This window comes from Acipenser ruthenus, chromosome 10, assembly GCF_902713425.1.
Source record: "Acipenser ruthenus chromosome 10, fAciRut3.2 maternal haplotype, whole genome shotgun sequence".
Classification (NCBI taxonomy): domain Eukaryota; kingdom Metazoa; phylum Chordata; class Actinopteri; order Acipenseriformes; family Acipenseridae; genus Acipenser; species Acipenser ruthenus.
The window spans coordinates 31573600-31592917 of NC_081198.1; the positions used below are offsets into that span (position 1 = coordinate 31573600).

A 19318-nucleotide genomic window follows, 5' to 3' on the forward strand; every position below is an offset into this window, starting at 1 on the left:
ACACAACACCCTGGACCATATTACAATATACTGTTAAATAACTATAGAATAATAATAAAACAGTATAGTTAATTTTATTGTGATGTTGTTGCTATCTGATACAAACTGATAAAAAATAAATTTCAGACAGCTGTATCACATCAGTATCAGGGTGTACTATATATTATAAAGAAATGTCAGATGGCTGTATCACATCATTATCAGGGTGTATTATATATGCTAACTTTATATGAAATACCTTTACAAGCTGTCAGTGTCATTTGGAGGAGGGTTATTTCATTTGAAAACATATCCTACAAAAATATAACGTTGGTGTTTAGTCATTATACAACCTTAGGCAGATGCTATATAAACAAGCTGTAGGTCGGGTCAGTGCAACATTGATTATTGTCATTAGGAAACTGGCACACAGTTGATCTTTTTTTAATTAATATTTTATTGATTCTAATAAAGAATTATATTTCATATTTGAAATTAGTTACAATAATTTTGTATGGGCTTTATGAATGTATTTTAAGTACACTTTTTATATACAGTACTCAATTCTCCCCGTTGATTTTCTTTTATTCTTATTTCTCATTGTTTTGACAATGAATATCAATATAAACAGCAGCATTTGCTTGAAATAGAAAATAGCATGCAATTTAAACAAGATGTACAGGAAGACACAGATATAGTACTGTGTTATACAATGAAACATGTACATTAACTGTACAGTACTTAAAATGTAATCAATCTGCAAATGCTACTAATGTTGTGTTAGTACATTTTGAGTACCCAGGGCTGATTCAAGCGCTCAAGTGAATGAAGTCGTTGCTTAAATTGCCATAACCTGAAATCATTGAATTGTTGCTCTGTTGAAAGCTGATTGTAATGCCTTATTTACAATAACTGAAATCAGACTGTTTGCTTTATAGTATAATTTTAGGTATAACGTCTTTAAAGTAAAGATAGTGATACTGTAGCCTAACTAGAAAAGTAATCATTGATTTTATTATTTTAAAAGCATCGTTGTTTACAAGAACTTGAATATACTTTCTCCATCTACAGAAATACTATTGTGAAAATGTGATGATTGCTTTAATAACCAATATAAATAGGTCCAAGAATGTCCAAGACTCCAGTCTTTATACTTATTTGTATTTAATGCTAAATATTTAATACTAATGAGTTTTCCTTGCTTTATGAATAGAATGAATCACTTGATGGCACGTAAAGAGAAAGCTGATGATAGTAGTATGTAGTGACAAAATATATTTTTGTAACGTAGTGTGTAGTTACATACTTATAATAATTATTATTATTATTAATCCAGCTGCATGTACAGTTTCTTTGGGAAATATCTTGACACAATCATCAGCTGAAATTATTATTATTATTGTTATTTATTTCTTAACAGACGCCCTTATCCAGGGCGACTTACAATCAAAAGAATGCAGCACTGACTTTGTCCCACCCACTACTGTACAGAGTAAAGGTCACAGAAAAGCTAGTACAGACGCACTGATAGGCTGATTAAACATCGGTCATTTGAAAAGTAAACAAGAACGTTAACCGCTTTGGAGTATGTTATTTGTCTAAGGACGTTTTTTTGTTTGTTTGTTTTTTTGTTTTTTGCTTAAGTGCAATGCACACAGGACGGCGAAGGAATAAAAAAAAAAAAGCCTATCTACAGAAGGAAGATACGTAGTTTGCGTCGCTTGCATTGTGCAGTTCATTTAAATGGTTTATTTTTTTTTCTCTCCGTATTTGTCTGGTATGCATTGGCCCCTAAAAGAGGTGAATTTCGTGGTGACCCCTCAATTTCACGATATCCGCGAAATCGCGATTAAGGTAGACCCCAATATATAGTTTATGGGCAATGTGAATGGGTGTGGGGGTGCAGAAACAAATACAGAGTCCAACATTTTGGTGAATTACACGTGAAGTGTATACAATGATGTGAGAAAGCATGGTGAAGGCTGGTGCTGGTTCTGGTGCTCTCATAATGAAAAGACACCCTTAAGAAGTATGGTCCTGTCCTTTACTGTCCAACAGGCTTCTTCTTTCAGTCTGTAAAACACAAGTCTGTTTGCACACACAGTTCACAGTAATTACAGCACTTTTTTACCATCTCCCCCTTCAGTCCATCACAGGGTAAATTTTGTGTGAAAAATACATTCAAGAAGTAAAACAACTTACCTCAACTGACTCTCTGAGGGGTGAGACTTGTGCCTTACAAGCTGCTGATGAATGTGGGTCTTTGAAAAAAGTTGAAAAAGTTTTGTATTTTCATATTTTGATAAAGCTAGCAACAGATGTAACATGAGAAGTAAAGACTTTGCAGCTTCCCTTTTCCTCTCTGCAAAAGCTAGACATATGCAGCTTCCCGAACCCTGATGTCTGGGCAGACAGCCAAAGTCAATGCAAGCCTATGTCTGCAGCATAAGTGTAAAAACTGATTACTGCAAAAAACAAACCAGTTTAAACTAGCTTTTTCAGCTACAGAATGAGTGCATTAGGTTATCTTAAGTTCATAAATGTATAATTGTGATGTGTTCGAACATTCTAGAAGTTTTGGGCAGAATCCCCCCCTGAACAGAAGGTGTGCTGAAGGTGTGTGTTAACAGGGTGGTTCAATACTTACTGGAAAAGAGTAAGGGTATTTAACATAACGCTTCTGTTTGAATCACCAGTCACTTCCTTGAATTGATTCCACATGACATATGTGTTGTAATGCAAAAATATCAATCAATCAATTTATTTAATATAGCGCTTTTCATAGTGGACCACCATCAAAAAGCGCTTTACAAGATGCAGTAACAAGAAAATCTATAATACTTTAAAATACAGAAACAATGAATAATACATGCCATACAGAAAAAAAACAGTGCATAATACATGATAGTAGCATAATACATGAAATAGTAACAGCAACACAGCAAGTAACAGCAGATATCAGGCTTAAAGAGCATGGAAAGCAAGAGAGAACAGGTGGGGCTTGAGAGTTGATTTAAAGCGAGCGACGGTGGGAGCATCACGCACCAAAGCTGGGAGAGCGTTCCAAAGAGTCGGAGCCATGAAGCTAAACCGATCACAGAATAGAATGTGAAACTTGAGGTACGCAGGTACGGCATGGTACTGTAAGTGGGTTTTCATTTGACGTACGTGCGTACGTCATGGTGTTGAAGTGGTTAAAAATATATAAACATACATAAAATAATAGAAACTATGCAGTGAAATAACCCAATATACAGTGCCTATAGAAAGTCTACACCCCCTTTCAAAATGTTCACCTTTTGTTGCCTTATAGCCTGAAATTAAAATGCATTCAAATATTTTTTTTTTCATTGATCTACACATCCTACCCCACAACTTCCAAGTGAAAAAAATATTCTAGAAATTTGTAGAAAATTATAAAAAAGAAAAACTGAAATAGCTTTGTTAGATAAGTGTCCACCCCCCTTGTAAAAGCAATCCTAAATTAGCTCAGGTGTAACCAATCGCCTTCAAAATCACACACCAAGTTAAGCGGCCTCCACCGGTGTTAAATTGTAGTGATTCACATGATTGCAGGATAAATTCAGCAGTTCCTGTAGGTTCCCTGTGCTGGGTAGTGCATTTCAAAGCAAAGACTCAACCATGAGCGCCAAGGAGCTTTCAAAAGAACTCTGGGACAAAGTTGTTGAAAGGCACAGATCAGGGGATGGGTATAAAAAAAAATATCAAAGGCCTTGAATATCCCTTGGAGCACAGTTAAGATGATTATTAAGAAGTGGAAGGTGTATAGCACCACCAAGACCCTGCCTAGATCAGGCCGTCCCTCCAGACTGGATGACCAAGCAAGAAGGAGATTGATCAGAGAGGTTACCAAGAATTCAATGGCAACTTTTCAAGAGCTACAGCCTTTTATGGCCAAGACTGGTCAAAGTGTGCATGTGACAACAATATCCCAAGCACTCCACAAATATGGCCTGTATTTTACTCAAGAAAGACCACCTTAAACAAACACAGCGCATCACCCAAAGAACACCATCCCTACTGTGAAGCATGGTGGTGGCAGCATCATGTTATGGGGATGTTTCTCATCGGCAGGCACTTGTCAGGATAGAAGGGAAAAATGAATGGAGCAAAGTGCAGTGAAGTCCTTGAGGAAAACCTGCTGCCCTCTGCAAGAAAGCTGAAACTGGGATGGAAGTTCACATTTCAGCATGACAACAACCCAAAGCACACAGCCAAATCTACACTGGAGTGGCTAAGGAACAAGAAGGTAAATGTCCTTGAGTGGCCAAGTCAGAGCCCCAATCTAATTTGTGGCATTACTTGAAGATTGCTGTCCATCAACACTCCCCAAGGAACTTGACAGAGCTTTAACAGTTTTGTAAAGAAGAATGGTCAAATATTGCCAAATCTAGATGTGCAAGTTATGAGAGCTATCCCAACAGACTCACAGCTGTAATTGCTGCCAAAGGTGCTTCCACCAAGTGTTAACTCAGGGGGGTGGAGACTTATCCAATTATGATCTTTCAGTTTTGTATTTAATATATAGTCTTTTTTCCCCCTTAACCCTTTGCGGTCCTATGTCGGACCTGGTCCGACATTGCAATTATTCCTATCCGGTCCAATGTCGGACCCTGTCCAACATCATCAAAAAGACGCAAAAACGGGTTTCTAGTCCTTTTTTTCTCTGGAAAAAGCCTAGAAAACCATTCAGTGGCCGAGTGGGAGCGACAGGAGCCGAGACAAGCCGAAAAAAAAGGGCGTATCTCATGAATAGTCATACTTGCCCCTGGCATCAGATAATGGCGGCCATAAGGAAACAAGCTGGCTGCTGCTGCATCAGCGCTCAGAGAATATCACAGACATTTGCAGAGCTTTTTTGAGATGTTATAGTAATAAAATAATAAACTTGGATCGCATTATTGAGGCGTTTGGTGATAAAACGAGTGATCAGGAGATGATTGATCGGTATGTACGACTATTATTATTATTATTCTTAGCATATGTGAAAGCTATAGCGAACGAAAGGGTGGGGTGGGGCTGGAGATGCTAAAATTGTGTGAAAATAAATTGGACCTGACGCGCCTGACACGCACATAATAAATGGACTGCAGAGGGTTACACAGGTGGAGGCCACTTAACTTGGTGTGTGATTTTGAAGGCGATTGGTTACACCTGAGACAATTTAGGATTGCTATTACAAGGGGGGTGTACACTTATCCAACCAAGCTATTTCAGTTTTTATTTTTAATTAATTTTCTACAAATTTCTAGAATATTTTTTTCATTTGGAAGTTGTGGGGTAGGATGCGTAGATAAATGAAAAAAATATATATTTTAATGCATTTTAATTCCAGGCTATAAGGCAACAAAAGGTGAGAATTTTAAAAGGGGGTGCAGACTTTCTATACGCACTGTACTTGTAAAAGATGAATGGCTTCCTGCAATATATCTCCGCCTTCTAAATGACCACAGCTAGATTGGAATCGCTACATGACACACAATTGGATACAAATGTCACCTGACCCTCCCCCGACTTTCATTGCACATGCCACAGTACTGGCACTGCCTTAGAGAATGAAACCTGAAATGCTAGACTGAGAAACCGATCACAGAATAGAATGGGAAACTTCACGTATGCAGGTACGGCATGGTACTGTAAGTGGGTTTTCATCTGACTTACGTGTGAACGTCATGGTGTTGAAGTAGTTAAAATACATAAACATACATAAAATAGAAACTATGCAGTGCAGTAACCCAATATATATACACTGAACAAAAATATAAACGCAACATTTAAATTGTTGGTCCCATGTAAAAGATCCCAGAAATTTTCCATACGCACAAAAAGCTTATTTCTCTCAAATTTTGTGCACACATTTGTTTACATCCCTGTTAGTGAGCATTTCTCCTTTGCCAAGATAATCCATCCACCTGACAGGTGTAGCATATCAAGAAGCTGATTAAACAGCATGATCATTACACAGGTGCACCTTGTGCTGGGGACAATAAAAGGCCACTAAAAAATGTGCAGTTTTGTCACACAACACAATGCCACAGATGTCTCAAGTTTTGAGGGAGCGTGCAATTGGCATGCTGACTGCTGCAATGTCCACCAGAGCTGTTGCCAGAGAATTGAATGTTCATTTCTCTACCATAAGCTGCCTCCAACATCGTTTTAGAGAATTTGGCAATGCGTCAAACCGGCCTCACAACCGCAGACCACGTGTAACCACGCCAGCCCAGGACCTCCTCATCCGGCTTCTTCACCTGCAGGATCGTCCGAGACCAGCCACTCCGAAAGCTGATGAAACTGTGGGTTTGCACAACCAAAGAATTTCTGCACAAACTGTCAGAAACCGTCTCAGGGAAGCTCATCTGCGTGCTCGTCGTCCTCACCAGGGTCTTGACCTGTGCAGTTCAGCCTCGTAACCGACTTCAGTGGGCAAATGCTCACCTTCGATGGCCACTGGCACACTGGAGAAGTGTGCTCTTCACGGATGAATCCCGGTTTCAACTGTACCGGGCAGATGGCAGACAGCGTGTATGGCTTCGTGTGGGCGAGCGCTTTGCTGATGTCAACGTTGTGAACAGAGTGCCCCATGGTGGCGGTGGGGTTATGGTATGGGCAGGCATAAGCTACGGACAACGAACACAATTGCATTTTGTCAGGCCTCTAGGTGGCGTCTGATGGAATAGAAGAATGAAAAGGGAGCTCCTTACTATTATAGAATAATCTCTTGCAATCCTCCATATTTAGCTGAAAACTAATTTCCAGTCCAAATCAATATAGATCAGTTTATATTTTATTTGATAGTTTTGACATATTTGTTTGTTTGCTTTATCGTTTTCATAGTTTTTTTTTTCTTTTTTTTTACGCATGATGCCGAGGCCTCCGAGTAAGAAGCCAGTCACAGAAGGTGAGTCTGATGATAGGGATAGTGCCTCCCCACGCCCTGACCAGTGTGATGCGAATCCTGTAACATTGGAGAGCATTCGACTAGTTTTCAGAGGGAAGATTGCGATATTGCGAGCTGAAATTAAATCGGACATTGCTCCATTGCAATCTGCATTGTCATCCTACTGCGAGAGAGTAGACGAGGTTGAGGCAGCAGTTACAAACATAGACACCCGTCTTAACGCCATGGAAACAAACTACGCAAATCTACTGGCTATGAATGAGAAAATGCAAGCGAAAATTGATGATCTGGAAAATCGTTCAAGACGTGACAACCTTCGTGTCGTCGGGATCCCAGAGGGCGTGGAAAAGGGCAATCCAACCGAGTTCATGTCCAATTTCTTCTTCGAGGTCCTTGGCCCGCTGGGCCTGGAATCCCCGCCCTCTTTGGAAAGGGCCCACCACGCAGCTGGAGCGAAGCCCGGGGCGGATGAGCGTCCGAGAGCCATGATTTTAAAAGTCCACAGGTTCCAGGTAAAGGAGCGGATACTCCGTCTGGCAAAGGCAGCAAGACAAACTCATCTTTCATGGGAGCAGAGTTCACATCTTTCCAGATTTCAGCGTGGACATCATGAAACGGAGAGCCTCATACAACACCATGAAAAATCAACTGAGGGCCGCCGGGGTTCGGTATGGCCTGCTCTACCCTGCCCGACTGCGTGTATCTTTCAATGGAACAGACCAGGTATTCCTCACGCCGCAAGCCGCGGAGAACTTTTTCTCGAACGTGATCCAGCCAAGGCTTAATAAATAGCTAAATGTTGTTATTTAATGGGGCCGAAAGTTCGCAATAAGGTACTGTGAATTATCGGTGGATGTGTGTTTGATTTAAAGCAGACGTTTTATGCTTTTGAGGGAGTGGGAGATAAGGAAAGATAATAATAATAATAAATCACCGGTTTATTCTCTGGGGTTTCTGTTCCACCCCCCTCCCCTCTGATTACTACACCTTAAAATGTTTGTATATTATTCACGTACTATGTTGTGAATTGCTATATAGATAGAGGCGAAGGAACAGACTACAGTTCCCAGTAGCACTTGCTTACTTAGCCAGAGCTGCATCACGTGCTGAGAGACTGGCGTGGTCTTGAGAACAGTGCTTGCAGCTCGGGTTATTTTGCGGTGCCTGGTCCACTTTGCTGGGCATTGTTCACATATTCCTTAACCTATCTGTCAAAATTGAATACGTATTTACATATAATAACATGTTTGCAAATCGTGTTATAGATGGTGAGGCTCATTCATTCACATTCATGATTGCTCTATAGTACGTATGTGATAGACAAGGTGCGTTTTTTTTTTTTTTTTTTTTTAACATGCAAAATTGAGTGGGTTTCATACATTGCAAGTTATTATTATTATTATTATTATTATTTAACATGCAAAATTGAGTGGGTTTCATACATTGCAAATTATTATTTATTATTTTTTATTTTTTTATTTTTAACATGCAAAATTGAGTGGGTTTCATACATTGCAATTTATTTACTTGTTTTATTAATGTTTGAAGGGATGGCAATACATTCTTATGGATTCATTACTAATAAGGATTGCATTTGTTCATAGATATAGTTCAGCTAGGGTTCTCCTACTAGATTGTCCACAGAAGACTAAGTGTATCTTAGGTTAACCTAGTACTCTTACAATGTGGGTAAGCTGCCACCTTGTTTTAGGTGGTATTGGGGGGTGGGGGGTTAGGGTTCTGTTCTTTGTGTCTTTCTACTTATCTCTGTTTTCTTTTTCCTCTTTTCTGTCTCTTCTCTTTTCAGAATGCTTGCCAGCTGCTGTAGTGCAGAGGCATTCTGAATATGGGACTCTACATGGGAGGTTAATTAATATTTCGCCACTGATAATTACAGTGTACAATTTATGGCTGCCACTAAGACTTTAAACACCAATGGTTCTCCTATCAATTTCATTAGTTGGAATGTTAAAGGGCTCAATCATCCTGTGAAGCGCAAGAGAGTAATGGCCCACCTCCAGAAACTTAATGTGGGTATTGTATTTCTCCAGGAGTCTCATCTTAGACCCTCAGATCATTTTCGGATGCGCAGGGGGTTGGTAGGGCAGCTTTTTCATTCCACTTTCACTGCCAAGGCTAGAGGTGCAGCAATTTTGATACATAAATCTATCCCTCTAATCGTTTCTGAGGTGATGGCAGACCCGAGAGGCCGCTTTGTAGTAGTCAAGGGCAAGCTCTTTGATGCACCTTTAATCCTGGCTAATGTCTATGCGCCCAACTTCGATGACAGTCAATTTTTTAAGAATTTCCTATCCTCTCTCCCTGACATGCATTCCCATCACTTAATTCTCGGGGGCGACTTTAATTGCACTCAAGGCGAACCCCCCCCCCCCCTCAAAATCAGTTCAAGTAATTCGTAACTTCCTTGATACGTACAAAGTTTCAGATGTTTGGCGCTTCTTGTTCCCTACTGGTAGGCAGTATTCATTCTTTTCGCCTGTACATCAGTCATACTCACGTATTGACTATTTTTTTCTAGATAGCAGACTGCTTCCTTCTGTTTGTTCATGCTCTTATCAGAGCATCGTGATATCTGATCATGCACCCCTAGTCCTGGAGCTCTTTTTTCCCAATAAGCCAATTTCACTGCGATCTTGGCGCTTTAACACCCTGTTGCTCTCAGACCAAGAGTTTGTTCAGTTCATATCCTCGGAAATAGATTTTTTCCTTGAAACTAATGCCACCCCAAACGTCTCCCCATCCACCCTATGGGAAACACTGAAAGCCTATCTGAGGGGCCAAATTATATCTTACTCTGCTCAATCTAATAAACGCCACAATAAGAGAATTGCTGAGCTAACTGACCAAATTTTACAAACAGACCAGCAATATGCCAGCTCCGCCACTCCTGCTCTTTATAAACAGCGATTAATGCTTCAAAGTGAATTTGATCTTCTCTCTTCGAGGCAGGCTGAACAGCTTTTGGTTAAATCCCGACATGCAGTGTATGAATATGGAGATAAAGCCAGTAAACTACTAGCACACCAACTTCGCCAATCAGCAGCCTCTCACCTTATTACGCAAATTAATACCATAACAGGAATCCCCACTGTAGATCAGGTGGAGATAAATGACCAGTTTGAATCATTCTATTCCTCGCTATACACATCAGAGTCACCTGCCGACTCCCCTCTAATAGATTCCTTCTTTGAAAATCTCAGTATTCCCACGGTAGATCCAGTTTCCAAGGCTGGTTTAGAGGAACCTCTAACATTGGAAGAAATAACTCTAGCAGTTCTCTGCAGAGTGGCAAATCGCCCGGCCCAGATGGTTTCCCCATAGAGTTTTTTAAAAGATTTAGCACCAAACTGTCTCCACTTCTGAACTCTATGTTCTCAAACTCCCTGTCGTGCAATTTTGCCTCCGACACTACGTGAAGCATGTATTACACTACTGTTAAAAAAGAACAAGGACCCTCTGGACTGTGGCTCATACCGTCCTATCTCCCTCCTAAATGTGGATGTCAAGATCCTTGCCAAGGCTCTTGCCCGTCGCCTCGAGACTGTTCTCCCCTCTGTAATATCATCTGATCAGACAGGGTTTATAAAAGGAAGACACTCATTTTTTAACATTCAGAGACTTTTCAATGTTATTTACACATATTCTCCTTCTCCACTCCCGGCAGTCTTAGTCTCTCTCAATGCTGAGAAGGCATTTGACCGTGTTGAGTGGGACTACCTGTTTGCTACACTCCACAGATTTGGCTTTGGTCCAAATTTTATTTCATGGATTAAACTGCTATATTCCTCCCCCCTGGCCTCTGTAAGAACAAACAGTACTCTCTCAAATATGGTTATATCTAGAAGAAGCCTCGTGTAAAGCATCCTCAGTGTCTGCACTATTGTGTTCTTCTATCCCATTTTCTCCATCTCAGTATAGCACTAACCCACTTGTTATTCACTGTCTCCGAACCTGGATTCAATTCCGAAGGCGCTTTGGTCTGTCATCACTCTCAACATTTACTCCAACTAAAGCCAATCACTGATTTCCTCCCTCACTTGTAGATAAGGCCTTTAATATTTGGCATCGCAATGGGATTTGCTGTCTTAAGGACCTTTACATTGAAGGCAGCTTTGCTTCATTTGAACAACTCCGGCAAAAATGTAATTTACCACTGTGATGGGGTGCAGCCTATTTTGTGGTGGTTTTGTGTTTTTTGTATTGTTTAGAGTGAGTTTGGGGTGTGGTTCAGTGAGATTGTGTGAGGAATGTGTGGAATGTGCCTGGGCTAATGAGGCACCTGTATAAACGGGAGTGGTTGGGTATGTTAGTTGGTGAGTGTTTGTGAGAGTGAGAAGACCTGTATGAGAGAGTGAGTGGTTATTTTTGGTATAGTTTGTTTAGAGCCTGTTTTTGTGTTTGTCTTTTTGGTTGGCCATTGTGCCTTTTGTTTTGTGTATTTTGTTTAATTAAAAGTCTTTTATTTTCCCTGCATATCCTGACTCTGAGTCTCCTTACCTTGGTCAACCTGTCACAACCACAAACACATTTTTTCCGCTACCTTCAAATCCGTGACTTCGCGCAAAATAAGACCTCCACTTTTCCTCACCTTCCACCTGAATCCCATATTGATTCTATATTTAATCACAATCCCGTAGTAGAATCATGTCAAAAATTTATGGCACTATCCTCTCCTTGCATTGCCCGTCTCTATCATCAATAAAAAACGCATGGGAACAGGATCTGGATCTTGAGCTTCCAGATGAAGTGTGGGAGTCCGTCCTGGGGACAATACATTCCTCATCAATCTGTGCCCATCATGGGCTAATACAATTCAAAATTGTACACCGGTTACATCTGTCAAAAACCAAATTAGCTAAAATTTACCCGGACATGGACCCCATCTGTGACCAGTGCAATCGAGAACCTGCTTCTCTGATACATCTGTTGTGGGCCTGTGACAGATTGGTTCCATTTTGGTCTTCTATTTTTGAGACGCTTTCCACAATTTTGGAAATACCATGTGTGCCTTCCCCAATAACAGCTCTTTTTGGAGTTGTGCCCAGTGACAGCCTCTTAACGAAACTACAAGCTGACACCCTAGCCTTTGCCACCTTGTTGGCAAGATGCCTGATTTTACTATCTTGGAGGCAGGTTGCCCCGCCCTCTCATGCACACTGGATTAAGGATCTTCTATATTATTTAAAATTAGAAAAACTGAAATACACTCTTAGGGGTTCCAGGGAGAAGTTCTTCCAGGCTTGGCAGCCTTTTCTACTATATGTTGATCAGCTTAAGCTGACTCCAGGCTCATAGCTATGCAAGGTATTGTAACCTGAAGTGCTGTGGTTGGAAAGCATGCCTCTCTCTCTCTTCCTTCTCTCTCTATCCTTTTCTCTGTTTATTTCTTTTTTCTTTTTTTTTTTTATTATTTTCTCTCCTGGTTTGTGCTCTGATCTTGTTCTTGTTTTTTGCAGTCTGTGTTTAAAACGAAAAAAAAGGAAAATGAATATGTATTTGAGAATTACTTGAGTAGTCACAGGTACGAGCTGTGTTGTTCACATGTACTTCTGCTTGTGTCTCTGTAAACCAATATTTTTTCCAATAAACAAAATTGTTAAAAAAAACAAACAATTGCATTTTATCAATGGCAATTTGAATGCACACAGATACCGTGACGAGATCCTGAGGCCCATTGTCGTGCCATTCATCCGCCGCCATCACCTCATGTTTCAGCATGATAATGCACGGCCCCATGTCGCAAGGATCTGTACACAATTCCTGGAAGCTGAAAATGTCCCAGTTCTTCCATGGCCTGCATACTCACCAGACATGTCACCCATTGAGCATGTTTGGGATGCTCTGGATCGACGTGTACGACAGCGTTCCAGTTCCCGCCAATATCCACCAACTTCGCACAGCCATTGAAGAGGAGTGGGACATTCCACAGGCCACAATCAACAGCCTGATCAACTCTATGCGAAGGAGATGTGTCGCGCTGCATGAGGCAAATGGTGGTCTGTCACAAAGACGGCTACAGTGGGTGACGTCAGACCAGAAACAGGAAGTAACACAGACAGACAGTAGTGGTGAGTGAAACTGAAATGCAATGGTAGCATTCAGAAGGTTTATTGCAAAATAAAAAGGGTTTAAACACAAAACAGGACACAGCACTTACGCCAAAATAAATAGACAAACAAAACAAACAGACACTGACACACAGGGACGAACACTAAACAAACACGTACCACATAGCAATTGCTTCACTATTGATTATCTCCTCACTCTCTCCCGTTCCTTCGCCCTGAACACACAACCCCGAGTGAAAGAAATGTGCATCTATATATACTGTTGTGCTGGGATTCAATTACTAATTAATTATTCACTTGAATCCCAGCACGTGAATTAATTATGTGCAACCCCGTGCTCACATACTATACTTTAAATGCACGTGAAATCCCGTGCCTAAATATAATTATACAATTTAAATACTCGTGTTGCACACACCCATTTATATCCCGTGTACCAATGACTATACACCAACATTAACACACGCGACATACAACACATAACACACAAATGCACACAGGGGCGGGGCACATTGCCACATGGTCACACCAGATACTGACTGGTTTTCTGATCCATACCCCTACCTATTTTTTTTTTAAAGTATCTGTGACCAACAGATGCATATCTGTATTCCCAGTCATGTGAAATCCATAGATTAGGGCCTAATGAATTTATTTCAATTGACTGATTTCCTTATATGAACTGTAAATCAGTAAAATCTTTGAAATTGTTGCATGTTGCGTTTATATTTTTGTTCAGTGTATATATAAATGAGTCTTGAGGCGCAATTTAAACAGACACAGACTCTGAGTCCCTGATAGACCTTAGAAGGGAGTTCTAGAGATGAGGGGCCAAAGAGCAAAAGGCACGATCTCCCATAGTTCGTAATCTTGTTCTTGGCACGGAAAGGAGATCATTTTTAGCTGACCGCAAGTTGCGTTGGGGAATGTAGCAGCAAAGCAGATCCTTGATGCAAGATGGACCTAGGCTATTCAAGGCCTTGAAGGTCAGCAGAAAGATAAAGTCAATTCTATATTTAACTGGTAACCAGTGGAGAGATGCTAAAACTGCTGTTTCATGGTCATGCTTTCGTTTTTTTTGGTAAAACTCGAGCAGCAGAATTTTGAATGCATTGCAACCTATTAAGAACATTAGTGGAAACACCCGCAAACAAGGCATAACAGTAGTCAATTCTCGATGAAATAAAAGCATGTATCAGTTTTACCACAAGTATTGCTCCAAATCTTTGACTCGCCTTCCATGTGGGATAGACCCAATGCCAGATCCACTGGTAGCCTAGGAATGAAGAAAACCCTGTTGACTCATGCCTGGTGCAGTTGTATGCGTTGGTCATTGGTTCCACATACTCCTTCCAGTTCAGCTTCTAGGCTGGCTTCAAGGTACAGAGCCTGTATATCAGGGTTCTATTGAATCTTAGTTGTTCTATTTCCCTGTGGATGATACGGGGTGGTCCAACTCTTAGATATGTCAATTCACTTCCAAAGATGCCGCAACAAGTTACTCTCCATGATGGCAGATGACCCTCTTTCATATCACCGTGGTGATAGTAGATGCCTTCTTATCTGCTGTTGGGTAGGACTGGGCAAACTGTCTTCACCCAGTGGTGTCGGGAGCACGCCTGAGAACACAGGTAGGCATTTGTATCGACTCCCATCCACTGTGGGTTGATCCACTTGGGCCATGGCCTCGCCAATCGCCTGGATCATACAGAATATATGGGCTGCAGTGCATTACGAGACAAGATTTCATCCAGGGGTCATGCAACATTGGGACCAATGCCAGCCTCTTTGGACAGCTGGCACAGTTGTGTAAGGCGCAGAAGCCCAAGACGATCAGCTTTTGTGTATAAAATTGTCCAATTCCTAAGGAAAAGAAAATTATTCATAATGATAGTGACGGCTCATCACAATATATTGCTCAAAAGAGTCAATTTCCCAACGTTTAGGAATGTTTAACATCTAAAAAAGTAAGTTTTCAATTTTGACTCAACGTCATCAACTGATGTAGCACTCCGATATGAGGTGGCAGTGTATTCCTCAATCTGGGAGTATAGTGACTAAAAGCTCTCTCTCCCCTCCCTTTTTGTGTACACTTGTGGGAGGCACAAAAGGCCTGCATCAGCTGATCTTCAATCACAAGAAGGTATATATGTGGCTAGAAGCTTTGTTATATAATCTGGTGCCATACCTTTAAGTGCTTTATAAGTCAGAGGTGCAATTTTAAAATCAACTCAGTCTCTTTTTTTTCCATTCTGCTGAAAAGACTAGCAGCTGCATTCTGTATAAGCTGCAGGCAATTTATGGCATGACCCAGAAGCCCAGCGAATAGAGCATTGCAATAGTCAAGTCAGGAAGACACAAAAACATGATTTTGTTTCTCAGCATCAGACAAAGCGAGAAATTACCTAATTTTAGCAGTGTTTTGCAAATGGTAAAATGACACTTTGGTGACATCAAAAGATAAATGAGAGTCAAATAAGACCCCTAGATTTTTCACTTCTTTTTTATGTTTGATCAAATTGCCCAGATCTATTTTTAGAGATTTTGCTGCTTCTAGTTGCTGCTGAGAACCTAATAAAAGAACCCCTATCTTATTAGATTTTAACTGTACAAAATGTTGGAATCTCCAGCTCTTCAGTAAAGCATTCAACTAAGGCTGATACAGCCAGGGTATCATCAGGTTTTACAGAGATGTACAGCTGTGTGTCATCGGCAGAGCAGTGAAAGTTAACACCATGCTCCACTGTGCTCGTCAGCTACCTCAGCTTGGACGTGTTCACGCCACCTCAAACTCAACCACTCTAAATCTGAACTCCTACTTTCCTTTTGCTTCCTCTCCCTTCTCTAACCTCTCCACCTCAGTCTCCCTTGACTATCACTCTCTTTCTGCTAAAAACATACTGCAACTATGTAGTGCCACCTGGCGGTCATTGGTGGAAGGTTCTCATCAACTTTTAAAATGCAAGTCAGTCATTCTCAGGAAGTGTGTTGTGCCCGTAGGAAAGCTAACAGTTTCCTGGGGTCTCAGGCTGAGACTCTGCTCTTTGCTGTGGGTTAATATTGTGTTCAGAAGTGAAGAGTGGGTTAGCATGCAACAGTTGATAGGTTTACATATTGAAGACGAGCTGCGAGCCAGAAATTCAGCCCTCCTGATAAAGTAAAGCTCATTGCCCTGTTTGATAAGTACTGGAACAGGTGATCTACAGATAAAAACAGAAGGACCTGCTGCTGCTTGCAATGCAAGGGCATGTCTGGTGTACTTAGTGATACGACACAGTATTAGGAAAGCTGGCACTTCATGGTCCTGTTTTCAGCATTGCGACTCTCTAGTGCCACCTTTGGTCATTGGTGGAACATCATCTCATTGTTCAAAATCAGCATAACTCCCAGCAGCCATCTGTGTACAAGGGGCCATTTTTGTTCTTTTAAGAAAAATAAAATGTAGGCACATTTTAAGCAAACTTAAAAATTAAAGAAGATGTATTTTTTTGTATTTATCTATTTAAAAATATGACACATTCAGAACAAATCTGGCCTCCTACCTTCCTTTTGCTTTTTTAATAAAACAAAATTCCTCCACCACTTCCTTAGGCAATCACAGTACTTGAACATGTATAACACTGTTGATCGCAGAGTATAATCGTGCTCGCTTCGGCAGCACATATACTAAAATTGGAACGATACAGAGAAGATTAGCATGGCCCCTGCGCAAGGATGACACGCAAATTCGTGAAGCGTTCCATATTTTTACTTACGTTATTCAATAAAACGAATTATACATATATATTTTTTTAAAAAAACATACTTTAAAGTCGTCACTGGTCAATTTTCTGGGTCTAAAAGGCCCATCTGAAGACGCTTTGTCCACTCAGTGCTGGACAGCCCAGTCTTCGGCATGAGGACATCTCTGCAGAAGGGTGACTTTTTATCGCTCATTTATTTGAAATGAACACAAAGGGTGAGTATGTGTTAATTCTAAATAAATGAGTGATACAAATACAAAACAAAAACCACTGCACAATGAGGGCTAGAAACCCATACTAAAGAGAAAAGGTAGACTTTAGGACCCAGGGGAAGCCAAAACTGAGAAATCACTGCCCTCAACAATATGGGGAATTGTCACAGCAGGGCAGCCATTTTGATAAGGTCAGAGAGCTTAATTGGAAGACAAAGACCAACACCTGTCGGCCCTTGTCTACCAAGCCAGGACTTGGGAGTGTGATTGAACAACTAAGCAAGAAGCTTGGAGAAGAGAAAACAAAAGAAAGCAACTGCACCCGTCACTGTAGTGTCTTGAACAGTCAAGAGATGCTGACTGCTTAGCAAAAAAACTTCAGATTGACAACTGCTTCGTCATATTGTCAGACACTGGTCCGGCGCCAGAAACGTCTAAAAGTAAATATCCTTCTTAATATTGCTGCGTAAGCCAAATACGAGGCTTACTGCTGCCACCTACAGGACTGGAGTGCACCTTAATCAAGGCTGTTATATTCCAGAACAGGTTTTTTAAACAAGCAAGTATGTTACAGTCATTTTGCTGCAGTGCAATAGATTACCACAAATATGCATGTCTGCTTCCCTTTCCCATTCTGTGCGTCATGTGAACGCAAGACAAAATATTTTTCCGTCCAATGGATATTTTATTATAAATTTTGCGTTAAATGCAACCTCTGTGTGTATGTATATAATTCTCCAATAATACTGACTACAAAAATATTCTCTTTGATAAAACCAGAGATTGAGAGTGGTAAGCCATTATTCAAACAGCAGTAACATCATAACCCTTGTGCACGAGATAAAGCAAACCTTGCTTTAATGAATAATGCATTAACAATCATAGCCATACATTCCCCAACCAGAAAAGTCCATAGATTGCCCCACAATTCAAGTTAATAAATTAAAACCCCAGCTCACTCACCGTTCCCTTTCTGATCCCAAGCCGTTTCCCATTCATGTTCATAAAAGATTCCAATCAGAAGGCTGACACAAAAGTTCTCTAGAACCGCTTTCCACAGCAATTGTAATCCACAGGTGTATCTTCACTCACTGCATGCAGCAGGACAAAACTCAGCAGAACAGCTAGGTGATTCTGAAATGCAACTTTTCATGAATGGGAATATCTCTATAAATGACTGCTAAAAAAATAACCAATTATTTTAAAAGCAGAGATAGTGACAATGAATTCAGGGGGTCAAAATAAGCCGGCGATCGACGCAATCCCCCGCCTAATACTATATTTGCGTCGGCTACTTTATTCAAAATATTAAGATTGTTTTCGGGTATTATCATTCAGTCCATTTTTTTTCATTATTGTACTGCAAGGCGATATATAGTACATAACAGCTATACATACACATAAAAAGAGCGTATTCCTTTTGTTGTGATATCGTAACAATATGTACCTAGTTGCTTGAAAGATATTGGGGGTTCATATATAGAGGCTGTACGCCTTTAAGAAGAAAGTCGTGATGGGATATCAGCTGAACATTGTCTGCTGACACACAAATGCTTAAGTGCAGCGGTGCTGGATTATTACACTCTATATATATTAGACACACAAACACATTTAAATGCAAAGTGCACTACAATATTAAACATAAACTTTAATGTAATAGTAAAGGTGCACAAAGTACAACAGTCAAAAGTATTTAGGACGTTTCGGAAATACAAGTCCTTCATCAGCTAAAATGCCATATCCAGTGAGTTGTTTGTTTTTAAGAATGAATTTCAAATAAAGCGAAGTGGGGCTTCATAGTAAAATGTTTCTCCCAATATATATTATCATATTGTAATATTTGTGCAAAATAAACATCTACTTAATGCATCTAACATTTTGAGTACCTTTGCAAATAATGTAACAGGAAACAGGAATATGCTTACCTTAACACGTATTGCTTGTCAGATGTAAAAAATAATCTGAACACAATAAATGCTCTGGTTGTAAATCGACAATTTTACATCAGTATTATTTTCGTTAATGTCTAGTTAAACACGGCTGTGGTTTTAGTATTGCAAGATGTACTTTAACGGTTAACTTTTGATGCGACGTGTGTCACCCCTGAGCACACTGCTAAGATTAGAAAGATCACACTGTACTCTAGTGTCGGTACTGTTGTTAAGCACCGCACAATGCAACTGCTAACCCGGGTTTCGTGCATCTCAAACTGTAAACCGTCCTCCCTTTTTTAGGTTTTGCAAATATTAAGGGTATGTAGAGGAACGCGTTCTGCACAAAAAAGCCTTCGGTTTGAAAAGTTTGTTTCCCTTAGCTGCCCCCTCCCTTTCGCTTGTTTGGTATATTGTTCTGCTTAACATCATTTCAACACTTTAC

At 40.4% G+C, this 19318-nt stretch overlaps 1 non-coding gene across 1 annotated transcript; it reads left to right on the plus strand.

Annotated features, from left to right (window-relative positions):
* Nucleotides 1–16629: 16629 nt before the first annotated feature.
* Nucleotides 16630–16736, plus strand: LOC117414822 (U6 spliceosomal RNA). Its single transcript, XR_004546300.1, has one exon. It is a non-coding gene; the product is annotated as a U6 spliceosomal RNA (small nuclear RNA).
* Nucleotides 16737–19318: the final 2582 nt, after the last annotated feature.